Source organism: Heterocephalus glaber, unplaced genomic scaffold (assembly GCF_053883595.1).
Source record: "Heterocephalus glaber isolate CG9 unplaced genomic scaffold, H.glaber_assembly_v1.0 deba00001504, whole genome shotgun sequence".
Classification (NCBI taxonomy): domain Eukaryota; kingdom Metazoa; phylum Chordata; class Mammalia; order Rodentia; family Bathyergidae; genus Heterocephalus; species Heterocephalus glaber.
Genome location: NW_028258324.1, coordinates 40,412,488 through 40,427,845, shown reverse-complemented (window position 1 = coordinate 40,427,845; position 15,358 = coordinate 40,412,488). Strand labels below are relative to the sequence as shown.

The following is a 15,358-nucleotide window of genomic DNA, read 5'->3' as shown; positions in this document are numbered from 1 at the left end:
CATTTTATTAGATAATTGAACTAAAAATTACAGTTAGATTTGGATTAAAGCATATAAAGCTTTGCAAAATTTGTGATATAGCACTATGTAATAATATGATAATTTTTCACCAGCAAAGAATCTCTGAATAAATGATTCACAGTAAGTATTTATGAAAGAGAAGTGAAATGTGTATATCCATATGTCCATACACATATAGATACATATAATTTTGTAAATGTTGTTAATGTTACTTATGTCTAAAATTGGATTATGAGGGGCTTTTGAACTTAAATTTTAGATGCCTTGTTTAATTAAATATTTGATGACAAAAAGTTACATTATAATTAAATATATAAAATTATACTTCATAAAATGAATCAGTGAAAGATTCTGGAGTGTCATATTTATAAAAATGGACAAAGAAAACATATTTGAATTTAAAAAGTACCTTTCAAGTAATCATCTTCAACATACAATATACTAGTCATAAAGTTTCAACCTGGGTAAGAAAAAAATTCTAGATTTAGTTGAAAATGGGAGGAGAGGACATTATTTTGCTTAAACCACTATTTCTTTTTATATGTTTTAAATACTATTTGTAATATAGTTAATTATTTTATTTTCTTATTTCGTTATTCACTCTAGAATAAAAAAGCATAAAAACACAGACAGCTTTCTAGGTCAGGATTGTTTATAGAATGTGATAATATGCTAAATTTAGTTTTTCTGTAACCTGTTCAAAATGCAGTATGGAGTAAACAACAGAATAGAAAAAAACAATTCCATGCCATGTGGAAAACAAATCTTACTTTTGTGTTACAACTTAGCAACCTAGCAATTTTTAAAATAGATTTAAAAAAGAGAAAAAAAATAGAGAAGTGAAAGTTATTTTTATTTGTTATTTGAACTTGTAATTTTTGTCTCTGATAGACAAGTTTTGGTTGTAATATTTACTGATTATTTAAACCTGTTTCTAGCTTTGCTGACCATTGCAACAACAGTAGAATCTGCATAGCTGATGTTTCTTCAGAGTTGTGAAAAGGACTGAAATAGGTGATATTATTTTTATCATGAAGAAAAAACTATAATAGAGGAGGAAAAAGCAAGCCAATATTGAAATAAGAAAAAGGTCTTTTCTGTCCTCACTTAATACAGTTATAAATACATTTGTCAGAATTTTAGTAACATTGTTTATACATTAGAATAAACATTCTAAACATAATTTATATAAATTTGCATCCTTTCAAATACACCAGTATTATAAAAAGATAAAATTCAGATTAAATCTCTATAAAAACCTTTAACAGTAATACTGTGCTTTTAATTTTCAGTCAACTACATGTTAAATGGTAGCTAGAAAGAATATGGTAGTCAAAATCTTCATTAACTGTTACAGGAAGACTATTTAACCACGCATAAATTCCTGTGAGAAAAACAAATTTCATATAACCAACTGCTAAAATAATCATATTGCTTCACCTGTTTTTTCATTGGCAAATGGCATGTACACTTAACTAAAACTATTTTAATAAAAAAACATTAACAAAAAAAACTAATGAGAGATTGGAAGGGAAAAGCTTCCAACTTCAAGAATATCTACTAGCTAACATGTATTTACAATTTATTTTAAATCCTATTATTAATTCCAGATGATTTATATGATACAAAGTATTATTACTTTACTTCAGTTTAAATATTGTCATAAAACAATTTTTAATGACCTAAAAACTAAAACATTTAAAGGGTATTTTTTAGTATATGAAAACATAGCTAATATAGAAGGTTCTAGGACTTCTTAAAAAATAGCAGGATGATAAGTATCTTAAAGATTGTAATGTTTATTAAAACATTAAAATCACTAAGAATTTTATATAGCCTTCCTCCCCCGCTTTCTATATAAATGTCTCAGTGAATTGTGTAATGGGAAAGCAATTTCTCAGGAGTAACTTCTAGGTAGGAAAAAACTTCAAATCACATTTATATAAATGTTATCATGGCAATAAAAAGGCATTTTAGGATATGTTTTAATGATTGATATGGTATAAAACAAGGGCCTGTACATGTGTTATATTGACACACTAGATAGACTTATTTCAAGAGCAGTGAACTGAAGCTCAGATAAAAGGCTTGCAGTTTTCCTCCTAATTATTATTATTGTAAGAAGGCTTTGCACAAGTTTGGAGTCTGTCGATCTTTAGGACTGACTATTGCCAAATAGTGTGTACTTTTAAATTTTTGCTTAATAAATGTCTTTATGCCTCTAAAAAATGAAATGACAAATTTAGTACTTTAGATAATCTTTGAGAAAATTAACAACTGGAATTTTCATTGTTTATCAGTCTTTTTGGTAATATAACAAAACAAAATTCCACAGATTAAATGATATTTTTTGCCTTAGATTATTTTATTGGTATATATTAGGCATACAACACATTTACATTTATCTTTGGGCACTTATGCCTTTATATGATATATCTTGGTTCTTATTTTTTCCCCATTTCTTGTCCTCTCTTCACCCCCTCCACCCTTCCCTATTTACAAAGACTTTGTTTCCATTTTTCCTTTTCTCATAATTTTTCCTTCCCCTTCTTTCATTTTCTCTACCCCTTTGGACCTTTTCTTCCTATTTCCCACTATCAATTTTTCATTTTAATCATTATTTACACTTTCAGTTTCTCACACCAGAGAAACTATTTGGTATTTACACGTGTGTCCTATTTATTTCACTTAAAAGTATGTCCTCAATATGCATCCATTTAGCTATAAATGTCTCTAGTTTCTCATTCTTTATGGCTGAGTAGTACTTCATTTTATAAAACAACCACATCTTCTTTATCCAGTCTCCGGTTGTTAAGCACGTTAGCTTTTTCCAAGCTTTTGCTATTACAAAGTGTGCCGCTATAAACATGGGTGCATATTGTATGTTTGATTTACTGTACATTTATTGTATGGTGCTATTGGCAATGAAGGTGTACAAAAATAATAGAATTCATGAGTGGAGTTTGTTTTCATATTGGCAAAATGGCATGTAAAAACTTTATTTTACTTTCATTTCTATTTTTGTTTGTTTGGTTCTTTTTGGTACCGGGGATTGAACTCAGGACCTTGGGCTTGCAAGGCAGAACCACTGAGCTAAATCACTGGCCCTTTCTTTCATTTCAATTGATTTCATTTGTTTTGTTATTATGGCTTCTCCTATTTCACCTTCTATTGCTAAAATATACATATTTAACATTAATAAATGATATATTGATCAAATCAATTGAGTTATTATTCACATTAATAAAATTAGTAATATATGGTTCAATTTAATGACTATTGAATAGATAAATCTAATCACAATTAAATTTTGAAGTTTTCAGAAAAAAAATTCAACAAAAATTTCCTTTAATGACCCTTCACAAAAAGAGAAAAATCTCACTTTGACTTTGTTCCCAAGATATTTTTTACTATCATTTAGCTTTTCCAAATTTCTATATAAAAAGACATATATATATATATATATATATATATACACTTTTATGACTAGGTTATCTTTAAGATAATATTTTTGGATTTATACTTATTGGTGCATATATTAGTATGTGTTCCATTTTCATTGCTATATAATATTCAGTTATTGGTAAGAATTTCAATCCATTTCTTTATCTTGCAATGTACATTTGTTGAGTTTCCCCATATTTTACAGTTATTATGAAGAAAACTGTCATACACATGTGCAGGCAAGTTTTGAGTATCCAAATATTTTCACTCCTCTGAAGTAAATGACCTAAAAGATGAATTATTAGAGTATGTGGTAAGTGAATATCTAATTTTATAAGAAATCATGATTCAATTTTGAAGTGATTACATCATTTCCATTCCCAGGAGTAATAAATGACAGTCTTAGTCATGCCAGAAAGTTCTTTTGTTTTCTTTTCTTTTTTTTTGGTATCGATCGAACTCGGGACCTTGCGCTTGGAAGGCAGGAGGCAGAACCACTGAGCTAAATCCTTGGCCCTAAGAAAGTTATTTTTAACTTTATTCTAAGGGAATCTCATTGTTGCTGAAATTTGCATTTGTAAATGACTAATCATACTGATCATAGTTTTATATGCTTGATTTTACATTTATGTATCTACTCCGATGAAGTATCTTTTAAAGTCTTTTGTCCAAATCTCTATTTTTTATCTTCTTATTGATTTGAAAATGTTCGTTGTACATTATAAATATAATTTATTCTCTAAAATTATGATAATTATCACACATGGATTTATTCTACCAATAGATACCTTGTGGTTTCATTTTCTTAGCAGTGTATTTTGAAGAGTAAACAATTGTTAACTTTGATGAGTCCAAATTACCAATCTTTTCCTTTTATGATTTTTATGTTTGTGTGTTCAGGTGCATTTTTCTCATATAACACATTTTTGTGTGGCCCAGTACAAACATTATGAGTTATTTTAAACTTATTTTTTCTAGTAAGTTTATAATTTTTGTTTTGTGTTGAGGTTTATATTGTCCAGTCTCATTTCCATCTTCACACTATTCAGCATCAGGAACATTTGGCAAATGTCCCTGGTAAATATTTGGTTTTCAAATCCTGATAATCAACAGTAAAACTTTCATATACACTGTTGTGGGAGTCTGATGCTGAGCATTTTAATAGATTTTATATTTATATTTATATTTAATAGATTAATAAATTTAATAGATGTTTATCATCATTTTCATGTGTCATCAAATAACCTATTAGAAGGATATAACATTTATCTTCTAAATGATCTCATTATAATATACATTTACATATTCACATTCTTTTAACGTTAAAAAATGGTGTAGCAGTATTTGTCCACATAATTTCTTTCGTATATGCATGTAAGTGTTCCTGATAGCTTTTCGAATATGAGTGATTCATAGATATTTAGAAGTTTTATAAATATTGATAAAATAGTCTTGAAATTAACTTCAATTATTTTTACTTCCAGCCAAAGAGAATGTTATTTCAACATAGCCTTTTCAATATCTGACTTTTAAAGTTCATATCTTATAATGTTACAAATATATTCTTTTTAACTTTTAGATTTTTCATTTCTGAGTTATGTAATTTGAAAATGTATCATATAGTTACATGAATTTGTTCACATATTTGCATCTTTAATTGTCTTATTTCAGTAATTATGGTGGTTTTTGATACACAATCAATACTTGCAAAACCTTTACACTTGCACTAAAAATTTTGCCCTATTCACTGCAACTATTTTTGCTTTTTATATCATTGGCTTACAGATATTTAAAATGCGATAGCCAGGGATTTTAGCTCAGTGGTACCCTGCCTGCCTTATAAGCACAAGGTCATGAGTTCGGTCCCCAGTACCGAAAAAAAAAGATGATGTAGAACTTCATTTTAATCTTATCTTCAATGTGCTACATTTATACACATATTCATTGGCATTTCTTGAGGAATTTATTTGAATAATTATATTTAGGTTACAAATTCATTTAAAAGCAGCTTTACTTCCCGTCTCAGAAATAAAATTCTATTATTTTGCCAGACATTTTTATTATTTTCAGCCATTATGTTTTTCCACAGTAGAAAAACAACTAAATATATATTTATATATTTTAATTACTGTATTATATTTTATTTTTGAATGCAAATTTAAAATGAAAAGAATAAGTTTAAATGGTATCACAAATAAAGAAATATAGCTGAGTAGTATTCCATTGTATATAGATACCACATTTTTTTTTTCTTTTTCTTTGTTTGGGTACAGGGGATGGAACTCTGGTCCCTGCACTTGCAAGGCAGGTGCTAGAACCACTGAGCTAAATCTCCAATCCCACATTTTCTTATAATACAAACACACTAATAAATATTTGGAGAAAATAAGAAAATTTCCTCATAGATTTCCAAAAAGTGCCTGAAGCATCTTGAAAATGTTCAAGATTAAATACTGCATCAGTCATGAGTACTCAAATTATGCCCCCTTTATCTTTGTAAATGCTGGTTATCCATGCATCGTGATATGTTATTATGCTGGAATTCTTTCATATTATTTTTCAATCATTTACTTTTTGCTTTTTAATAATTTAATTGTTCATATATACATATGTATATATGTGAATTTGATTTTTTTGCATATATATTTAGCAAAGGAGATATTAGATAACAAAGTAGTTATATTTCCAATTTTTTCAGCTTTTGGTTTTATTAGTAGAATTTTGAATACCTAATGATTACATTTCATAAGCGAAGTTGGTACACACAATGCATCTTAATTCACCTTCCATCTCCTTTTATTTCTCTCCCTCCCCACCTCCTCCACTCTTGGTCTACTTCACTTTTGCAAAAGATCTATCTCTCTTTTCCTATTATCTTTTATTTTTCTCTCTGTATATTTTGAATTGTTCATATAAGAGAAACTATATGATATTTAAACTTGTGTATCTGAATTATTTAACATTGTATATTATCTCAAGGTGCATTCATTTTGTTGCAAATATTTTTTGAGGAAACTCAATACTGCTTTTGATAAGGACTGTGGTAATTCACATTCTCATCAGCAGTTCATGAAAGTTCTTTCTCTGTTTCCTTACCAGCATTTATTCTGTTTTGCCTGTTTGGTATTAGCCAATCTTCTGTGGGTAAAATCATATTTCACTGAAATTTGATTTACATTTCCTTTGATTATTAATTTTTTGCATATATTTTTCTACTTATATGTTTTTTAGGTAATATTTACTCATGTTATGAGTAATTTAGATGGTTATTACTTTTACCACTATCCTTTGTTACTGAGTTGAGTTCTTTATATTTTGAATGATAATTCTTTGTCAAGTGAATAACTTGTGTATATCAGATATGCTCTTTCAGTGACTGTTTAAATTTTAAAATTTATTGCTACAAAACCATTGTCATTAGTGCCCCTAAAAGTACTTCCTCACACTTTAAACATGCTTATCCTATTGTTCTTGCCACTTTCTGAAGCAGTTCTGCAAGTCTTCTTTGTGAGTATCTTTATATGAAGTAATCAGGTATATGGAGAATACTGCTATGGACTGTCATCCAATAAAATCATTATGGTGTGTATTTGTCCATGTTATTCACTGGATATGGAGCTGACTGACTTCTGCTTCCTCCTCAGAGTCAAAATGACAACAAAAGTTACAAGTTTTGAATTAATCAGAACATCAAAGCAGGCAAAACAGGGCAACTAAAGCCATTTATGAAAGAGAATTTTGAGTTATATAAGAGTGTAGTGCATACAATTATGTATACCACATAATGTTTCCTAAAAATAAAGGACTATGTCATTGATTTATATATTTACTATACTATACCTTTTGTATTTATTTTATTTTATTTATTTTTTTAGTAAACTGTTAATTTACTTTATTCACAGAACGCAGACCACCAGTGCAAAACAAGAAAAAGCACCAAGTAAAAAGCCAATGAAAAAGAGAAAAAAGAAGAGAGCTACTAACTAAAGCTAACATAGTTGTGTGTTTGTATATATATATATATATAACTATTAAAAGAATATTTATTCATTGCTAACAATGACTGGATACTTTCTATTCACAATTCCACTATAGTGCATTTTTGGGGGTTTTTAAATATTATACTTTAAAATGAACCTTCTGGGAAATTTTTTGTCTGTTAATTTTCACAATGCTTTCCAACCCATCTTTAACCTCAAAACCTTAACAGGTTTCAAATGACATTTTCCATTGTACAATAAACTGTAAGCCAAGTTAACTTTTCTAAGAGAAATAAAACATCATAGTTTCATCACAAAGTAAATTTAACTTACAGAAATCAAGATTTCCAAATCAGTTTATTAATTCTTGTCCTGACAGCTGGCATCAGTAATACTTTAACAAAACCACTTAAAATTAGCCAAATATATAAGGTAGATACATGTACAAAATATATACAAATTAAAACCATTTAAAAAGGAATAGATATCATAATTTGTTCTTGGGCATAATTTCTATATTCAGAATGATTGTGAAATTAAAACCTAAGGTAAAAACTGTGCACCATGTGCTCTGAGTGATTGAACAAGGGCAGTGTTTCACTGTTACATATTTAGTGTCTCTGCGGGATTGAGGAGAGAAACACAATGATACTTCGAATTTTTGTACTTTTCTCTCATTGACTGTTGTGCATGCTGTGGTGCTTTGAGGTAGGTCTCATGAAGGTCCATAACACAAGCCTTAGGACTTTCAGGGTATATCCAGTCTTTCAAACTAATGATTCAGGCCAGCTTTGTCCTGTGTCTGTGTAGAGTTCTAAATGAAAGACAGCTCCAGCGATAACTGATGGTAAATACTTCAGGTTTGGGTCAGCATCTATGAAACTTAATTCTCTCCAAAATATTCCTAAGCTTTCAACTTTGCAGTTGCAGGCTGCTGATGCAGAAAGTGTTGAGTAAGAAACTGATTTACTGTTGGTGCAGTTAAGTCAAAAGCAAGGACTTTCAGAACTGGATGTTCCATTCTCAGAACTTATTTCTTCCTATAAGTATCATCTGAAAGGCACCCAAACTCTGCAAATTCTGGGGGGTATATTTCTTTGAACTTTGAGGCTAGCAGCATAGCAGCAGGGTCCACAAGCTAAAGCTTTCCTCTCAGCACAGACATTGAAGAGAGGAACCTATCAATGTAGTTCAAAGCCAAATGCAGGGTTTCATTCGGCAGTTTATATTTCTTTCCCACTTCAACTAACCAGGCCATGAGGGTAGGCCTCATACTGTTGGTGATGTCTAGCTGTTTCTTCATGTAACCCTCTTTAGGTTTACATTTTACCTCCATCTCCCTAAGGTACCTGTGAATATCCTCATGGTAGTCTGGTACTTCATTAACACTCACTGGCTTTTCCTCTTCAAATACAATCAACATGTCCATAGTATGTGGTAAGTCAAAACTACTATCTATTGGATAATCAAGAGGTACCAGTGGTTTTTTTGGTTCCAGTAAAGCAACAGCTGTATTAAAACCTAGAACATTTTTTCACTCTGGTTTTTCAGCTCGGGGTAAAGGTGAGCTACATGTGAGGGTGAGCAGTCATGCAGTTTCTTTGGAAATTAATATTAAAAAGGTCATAAAAGACAAGACAAAGCATTCTTCAATGAGGAACAGAATAGACAAAATATAGGGTTGTTATTAGAACATTGCCCTTCTAGTAAGAAGGTTTTAGTTGTGGGAATGGAATTTGGGGGTGTTACTCTGACCTCAGCAAGTGGGCATTGGCTGGACTCACTTATCAAAACAAGCCAATTTTGGGTTTAACACTACACAGTCTACACTACAGCCTGCTTTGGGATATAATCAATATTGCAGTCTCCAACAATATATCACTTTTGCTAATATAATCATTTTAATTATTCCAATTCTGCCTAAGAACAAAGAATGACTTTCCAGTTTTTAACATACTTTTCAATCTTTTTCTTCCTAATATCATAGCTTTTATTAAGGAGGTCTCCTACTTCCTTGAATACACTAATTTCTAGTTATTTAAATTTTTGAAGATACTGTGAATGATATTGTTTTTCTAATTTCTTTCTTTATAGGTTCATTAGTGGTGTATAGAATTGCTATTCATTTCTTTGTGTTGATTTTTTGAATTTATTAGCTCTTAGAGCCTTCTGGTCTAGTTTTTTTGGTTCTGCTATGTGTTGGATCTTATTATAAAGGATAATATGTAGATAATGTAATAATATGTAATATGTATAATATGTAATAATAAGCAAATGAGACTACCACAAATTAAAAAGCTAGTAAACAGAGAAAGAAACAATGAGCAGAATGAAAAAAATACCATTAAAGTTGGAAATATATTTTTTGCCAGCTACACTTCTGAGAAATAATATAGAGAATACATAAATAACAACCCCCCCCAAATAGATGTTTCAATCAAAAAATGGAGAAATAAACTGAAGAGGCTATTCTCCCAAGAATAAGTATAAATGGCCAGTAAATCCGTGAAAAAATGTGCAGTATCTTTATTCATTAGAGAAATGGAAATCAAAATCTCTGAGATTCCATCTTACTCCAGGCAAAATGGCTATCATGAAGAACACAAAAAACAACAAATGCTGGAGAGGACATGAGGAAAAAGTAATCTTTCTGCATTATTATTGGGAATGTAAACAAATACAACCACTATGGAAATATGGAAATCAGTATGGAGTTTCCTCAAAAAACTAAAACTATAAATTCTATTTGACCCAGCTATACCTTTTTAGGATATATTTCTAAAACAATTACAGTCACCATACTATACTATACAAAAGCTAATCCCTGGAAACATTCTAGATGCCTATCAGCAGATGAATAGATTAAGAAAAATTCAGTGTACAAAATGAAATTTTCATCCATAAAGAGAACACATTCATGTCATTTTCAGAAATGACATGAGAGTAATATTAGTTGAAATAAATCAGACACAGACATTATGAAAATCACATGGTTTCTCTTATCTGAGTAACTGATGATATAAATAAATTTAACAGTAAAATAAAGGAGAGATAGTGGGAAACAGAGAGGTAGACATTTTGGAAATTGAAAAGTGAGGAGGTGAAAGCTGTGAGAGAAAGGTGTGGAAAATGATCAAGATAAGATTTATATATGGACCCAATCAAATTTAACTTATGTATTGTAAGGATATGTCAATAAAAATACAGTATTTTTTGTATTTATAAAAAATATTCTGTTGAGGAATAGGCAATACTACACTTCCAGCAACCTCTTGTATTTCCTGTGTACTGAGTTTTTTGATTATGTAAAATGCTAAGTCTAGTGTTTGACTCATAATACTTAGATTTGCATAAGCACATTATGCTACATGTGCAATGATATAATTGGCAATACATTTTTTTTTCAGAATTGTCCTTGTTAAGTAGCACACAATTTCTTTTAAGCTGCTGTTACATCTTTCATAGTTATTCACTGAGATTTTAATTTTTTGATATGTTTTGCTTTCTCTATAATTCACATCCTATTATTATTTTGGTTCATTATTTTTAAAATTGTATTTCACTAGTTTCTGAGATAAAGGCTTCATCACTATTTTTGGCCATTCTAATTTAATGTCATTGAAGTTATTATACTGGATACATAATTTTCCCTAGTAATTTTCTGATGCTGTTAACTGTAGGCTGCAGAAGTTGAAAACTATAGCTACATTGAGAAAAATATACCTTCAGTCTGGTCATTGTACATTATGCACTCTTTTTTTGGCAGGAAACGCACATCTTGGTTATGTATTTTCCCATTTTCATTATAACCCAGTGAGTGAACAGCATTCCAAACTACTCATGTCATTCTATATGACATAAAGGACATCAGACATCTTGTTGACTATTCCTCTTCTATGTCTCTATCAATTGAATTATTAGGAGATCTGAGAATTGTGTAACTTTCCTCTTACAGTACTTGGAGATTCTTTAAACAATTAAAGACATTGCTCTCTCAGCAATATGAATTGTCACAACTGTGTTCTACCATTTAATCATGTTTCAAATAACTGTTAGTGGTTGGGTCAGGAGGAAAATTCCACTTTGAAGAATTAGGAGGAGCAAGGAATGTTTTTGCATTAGATCCTTTAAAACATCAAGTATTTTATTCTATAATTTTCCTAGGATTTTGTTCTTTATTCCATATGAATTGACGTGTGGCTTCTTGTTAAGCATTATTGAAATGACTCTGTATAGCAAAATACAACAGTATTTTATTTAAATGGTAAAAGATTTTTTCCAAATGTAAAATAAATATCTATTGTATTTCATCTTAAAATTTCCTATATTTCATAAATCATATGCGGTTTTATGTGCAGTTATAAGTGAGGTTGATTTATAGTATGTTAAGAGTAAAAGTTATCAAATACTGGGTATTATGGACATGCTAGAAAAACATAATGATTTACAGGGATATCTTTTATTTTATTTGATCTAAAATACCTTAAATAATATGAGAACAAACTATCACCAAATTTTCAGAAGATTATATGGGCAATGTGATATTTTATGTCATTTTTCTTTATTTAAAAAGATTATGTGTGAAAATAAAAGGAGCTCTTTATGGCCCAAGGGAAATTTAGCTGTGATTGACACTTTTATGGATATTTATTTTCTTTCAGGTACAATTCAAAATTCTACACAGCATACAAAGAAATTATTGTTCTATTTTGAATTAGTAATGGATCATTGAATTTCAATTATATAAGGTAGTAAAGTAGTAAAAAGTTTAAAAGTAAAGAGATGAGGGATGGAAGAAACACAGTTTATCTTTCAATTTTTCTTTTCTTATTGATTATTTATTTGCTGTGATATTTATTTGCCATCTGAAACATAGGAATTCTTTCTCAAACTAACCAGAAATCTAAAATGGAGTGATCATCAGCGTAAAGATTTCCATATTGTATTTATGCCATTTTGGTGATCATAAATTCTCAATCAAAAAATTTAGAGCTAAAAAAGGCCAATTAATTTTGCACAATTTTGGTACAGTCCTCCCAGGACCCCTTCTAAGCCTGGTATTTTCTTTTTGAAGAGGAGGAATTATTGATTCAATCCCTTTAATAGACAAAGAACCATATGAGTACATTTATCACACTGTGAGCTTGGGAACTTTTTTTTTTAAAGGAAATAATCTATTTCATCTAAGTTATCAGGTCTACCACCGTAGAATTTTTAATGATATTCATTATTATTTTTATAATATTATAAAATTAAAAGTTATGACATTTAATTTAATAACCTTTTCTCTCTTATTTTTGTTAACATATTTAAAATCTTATCAGTGTATTAATCTTTTTTAAGAATTTGCATTTTTTAATTTTTTGCATTCATTTTACTTTCAGCTTTATAGATTTCTGCTGTTATATTTATTTTATTCTTCAGGTACTATAGGTTTATAATTATTCCTTCCTTTTTTCTTACATAAAAGTTTGGGATATTAATTTACATTATTTTTCTTTTCTTATTTATATATTTAGTAGGATATATTTTCTTTCATTAGAGTTTTGCAATGCATCCCATGAATTGTAAATTGGATTTCCAACCTCATTTCATTATGTTATTTTTCTTGAAACTTTCTTTTTTTGGACTTATGTATTATCTAGAAGGCTGTCATATGAGAAATTTCCTGTTATATTTCCTTTATTAATTTCTAGTTTACTTTAGTATGATTTCTCTTTCTTTATATCTAGTGTTGTGGAACTCATGTCCCAGAATATAATCTGTATTGATTAATGTTAATAGAATAAATTTTGTTGATGTTGTTTGACTATTATATAATTATTAATAAGATCAAATTGTCCATACTGTTATTCAGGTCAATTTTATCTTTATTGAACTTCTGAAAAATTAATATATGGTCACTTACAGAAGGGTGTTGAAATATGCAGTTATAACAATAAATTTACTCATTTCTCCTTTCACTTGTGTCGATTTTGCCCTATGTATTTTGGTACATTGTTAAATATGTGCATATTTAAAATTCTTTGTGTCTTTTGGATATTTAATGCTATTATTATTGTGTTATATGCTTCTCAATTCCTGATATTTTCTTTATTCTGCAGTCTGTCTTGACTGAAATTCATGTAGCTCAAAATTTTACTTAGATTAGAATTACAGACTTAACTATGTTATGTTTAGTTATGCTATTTCTACAGTAGAATTACCATGTTATGTCTATCACCATCTTCTTAGTTTAATATGTAAAATTGGCTATAGTTTTACTATGTACTCAGGTGATTTTTACTTTATTTTTTTTATTTTATTTTTTAAAAATTGTCTTTATTCTTTGTTTGTTTGTTTGTTTGGTACCAGGGATCGAACTCGGGTACTTGCGCTTGAGCAGCAGGCAGTGAAACCACTAAGCTAAGTCCCCTGCCTGATTTTTACTTTAATTGTTGGATTTAGACAATTTTCATTTAAAAGGATTAATACTGTTGTGTTGATAACTGGTATTTCTACCTGTTACTGATGTTGTGTTTTGCTCTTTTTCTTCTCCCTCACTTTTCTGCCATTTTGGCACTAGTTAAATATTTTACAGTGTTATATTTTAGCACATTTTACTATGAATTATAACTATAAAATTTTAATGAAATGATGTAGATTTCTTTGAACATTGAATAGAATAGTTACCTGTGATAGTTCAGTTATCTATGATCCATGTCAATATTCAAATAAATCCATCTGTAAGTGTGCAGATCCCAGTGAGAAGCCCCCCAGGGACTAGAGTGCCACTGTTGTTGGGAGGTCCTTGACAGGGCCCCACCTCGACCTCAGCAGCTTGGGCCCACAGGCCTCAGCCAAAGGGCCACCTGGAGAAGAGGTGCTCAAGGTGCTCAAGGTGCTTATGTCCACAAGCAAACAGCCAGAGGACTGCCCAGACACCATTGGTAAGTGAGTGGAGACCCCAGCCAGAAGCCTGCTCAGACACCAGCCACTCAGGTGCACATCCCCCAGCTAAAGGCCCTCCCAGACAACAGCTATGTAGAGGGGTAGGCCCAAGCCAGAGGCATGCCCAGATACCATTTCAACTGTACAGAGTCCCACCCAGAACCCCACCTGGACAACAGGGCAGTGCAGGGATCCAGAAGGCCAATATTCTGAACTCAGAAATGGGCACAGGAGGGAGCAGCAGAGAAAAGGCCTCTCAGTGGCTTGCTGAGAATTGAAGACCACTGGGCAAGCTAAGAGTTGCCTCAACAAAAGCAAATCAGGCTGCATCTGTTGAAACAAAAAGAGAACATAAACAATGCTCAAAACCAGACTACTAGATCACCTAAGGCAACCCCAAAGAGCAATGAGATGGAACAATCTGATACTCAAACAACTGGACTCCCTGAAATGGCAATGAAAGAGGATCTGGAAAAAATGAAATAAAAATAATTTCTCAGATAACAACAGAGATTGTGTCCATAGTGCAAGACATGATTAATAAATCTAGAGCAGACACAGATAAAAAAAATAGAGGAACTGAGGAACATGATGGAAACCCAACATAGGAAATAGTTGGAATCCACGAAATAGATGCAAAGAGATTTGCAGGAAATTAAAAATTCCATTGAAAATTTAGGCAGCAGAATGACCCAATGTGAGGATAGAATTTGAGATATAGAAGATGGGATTGTAATTAGGGAGCAGGAAGAGAAAAATTTCTTAAAAATATTAAGGGACCATGAGAAATCAATCCAGCAGCTGCTAGATGATGCAAAGAAGAATAATATAAGACTGATGAGAGTCAATGAAGAAACAGGAGAGAGGGCAAAGTAAAAAAATTCTTCACAGAAGTAATGGCAGAAAATTTCCCAAGCAGGAGAAATGAACTTGACATACAGATAATTGAGGCATGTAGGACTCCAACTAGCCTTGATAAAAAA

The 15,358-nt window shown here is 30.5% G+C and overlaps 1 pseudogene; it reads right to left on the bottom strand.

The window, feature by feature from the left end:
• Positions 1-8,048: 8,048 nt before the first annotated feature.
• Positions 8,049-14,372, bottom strand: LOC101719866 (cyclin-A2 pseudogene; annotated as a pseudogene).
• Between the last annotated feature and the right edge of the window lie 986 nt (positions 14,373-15,358).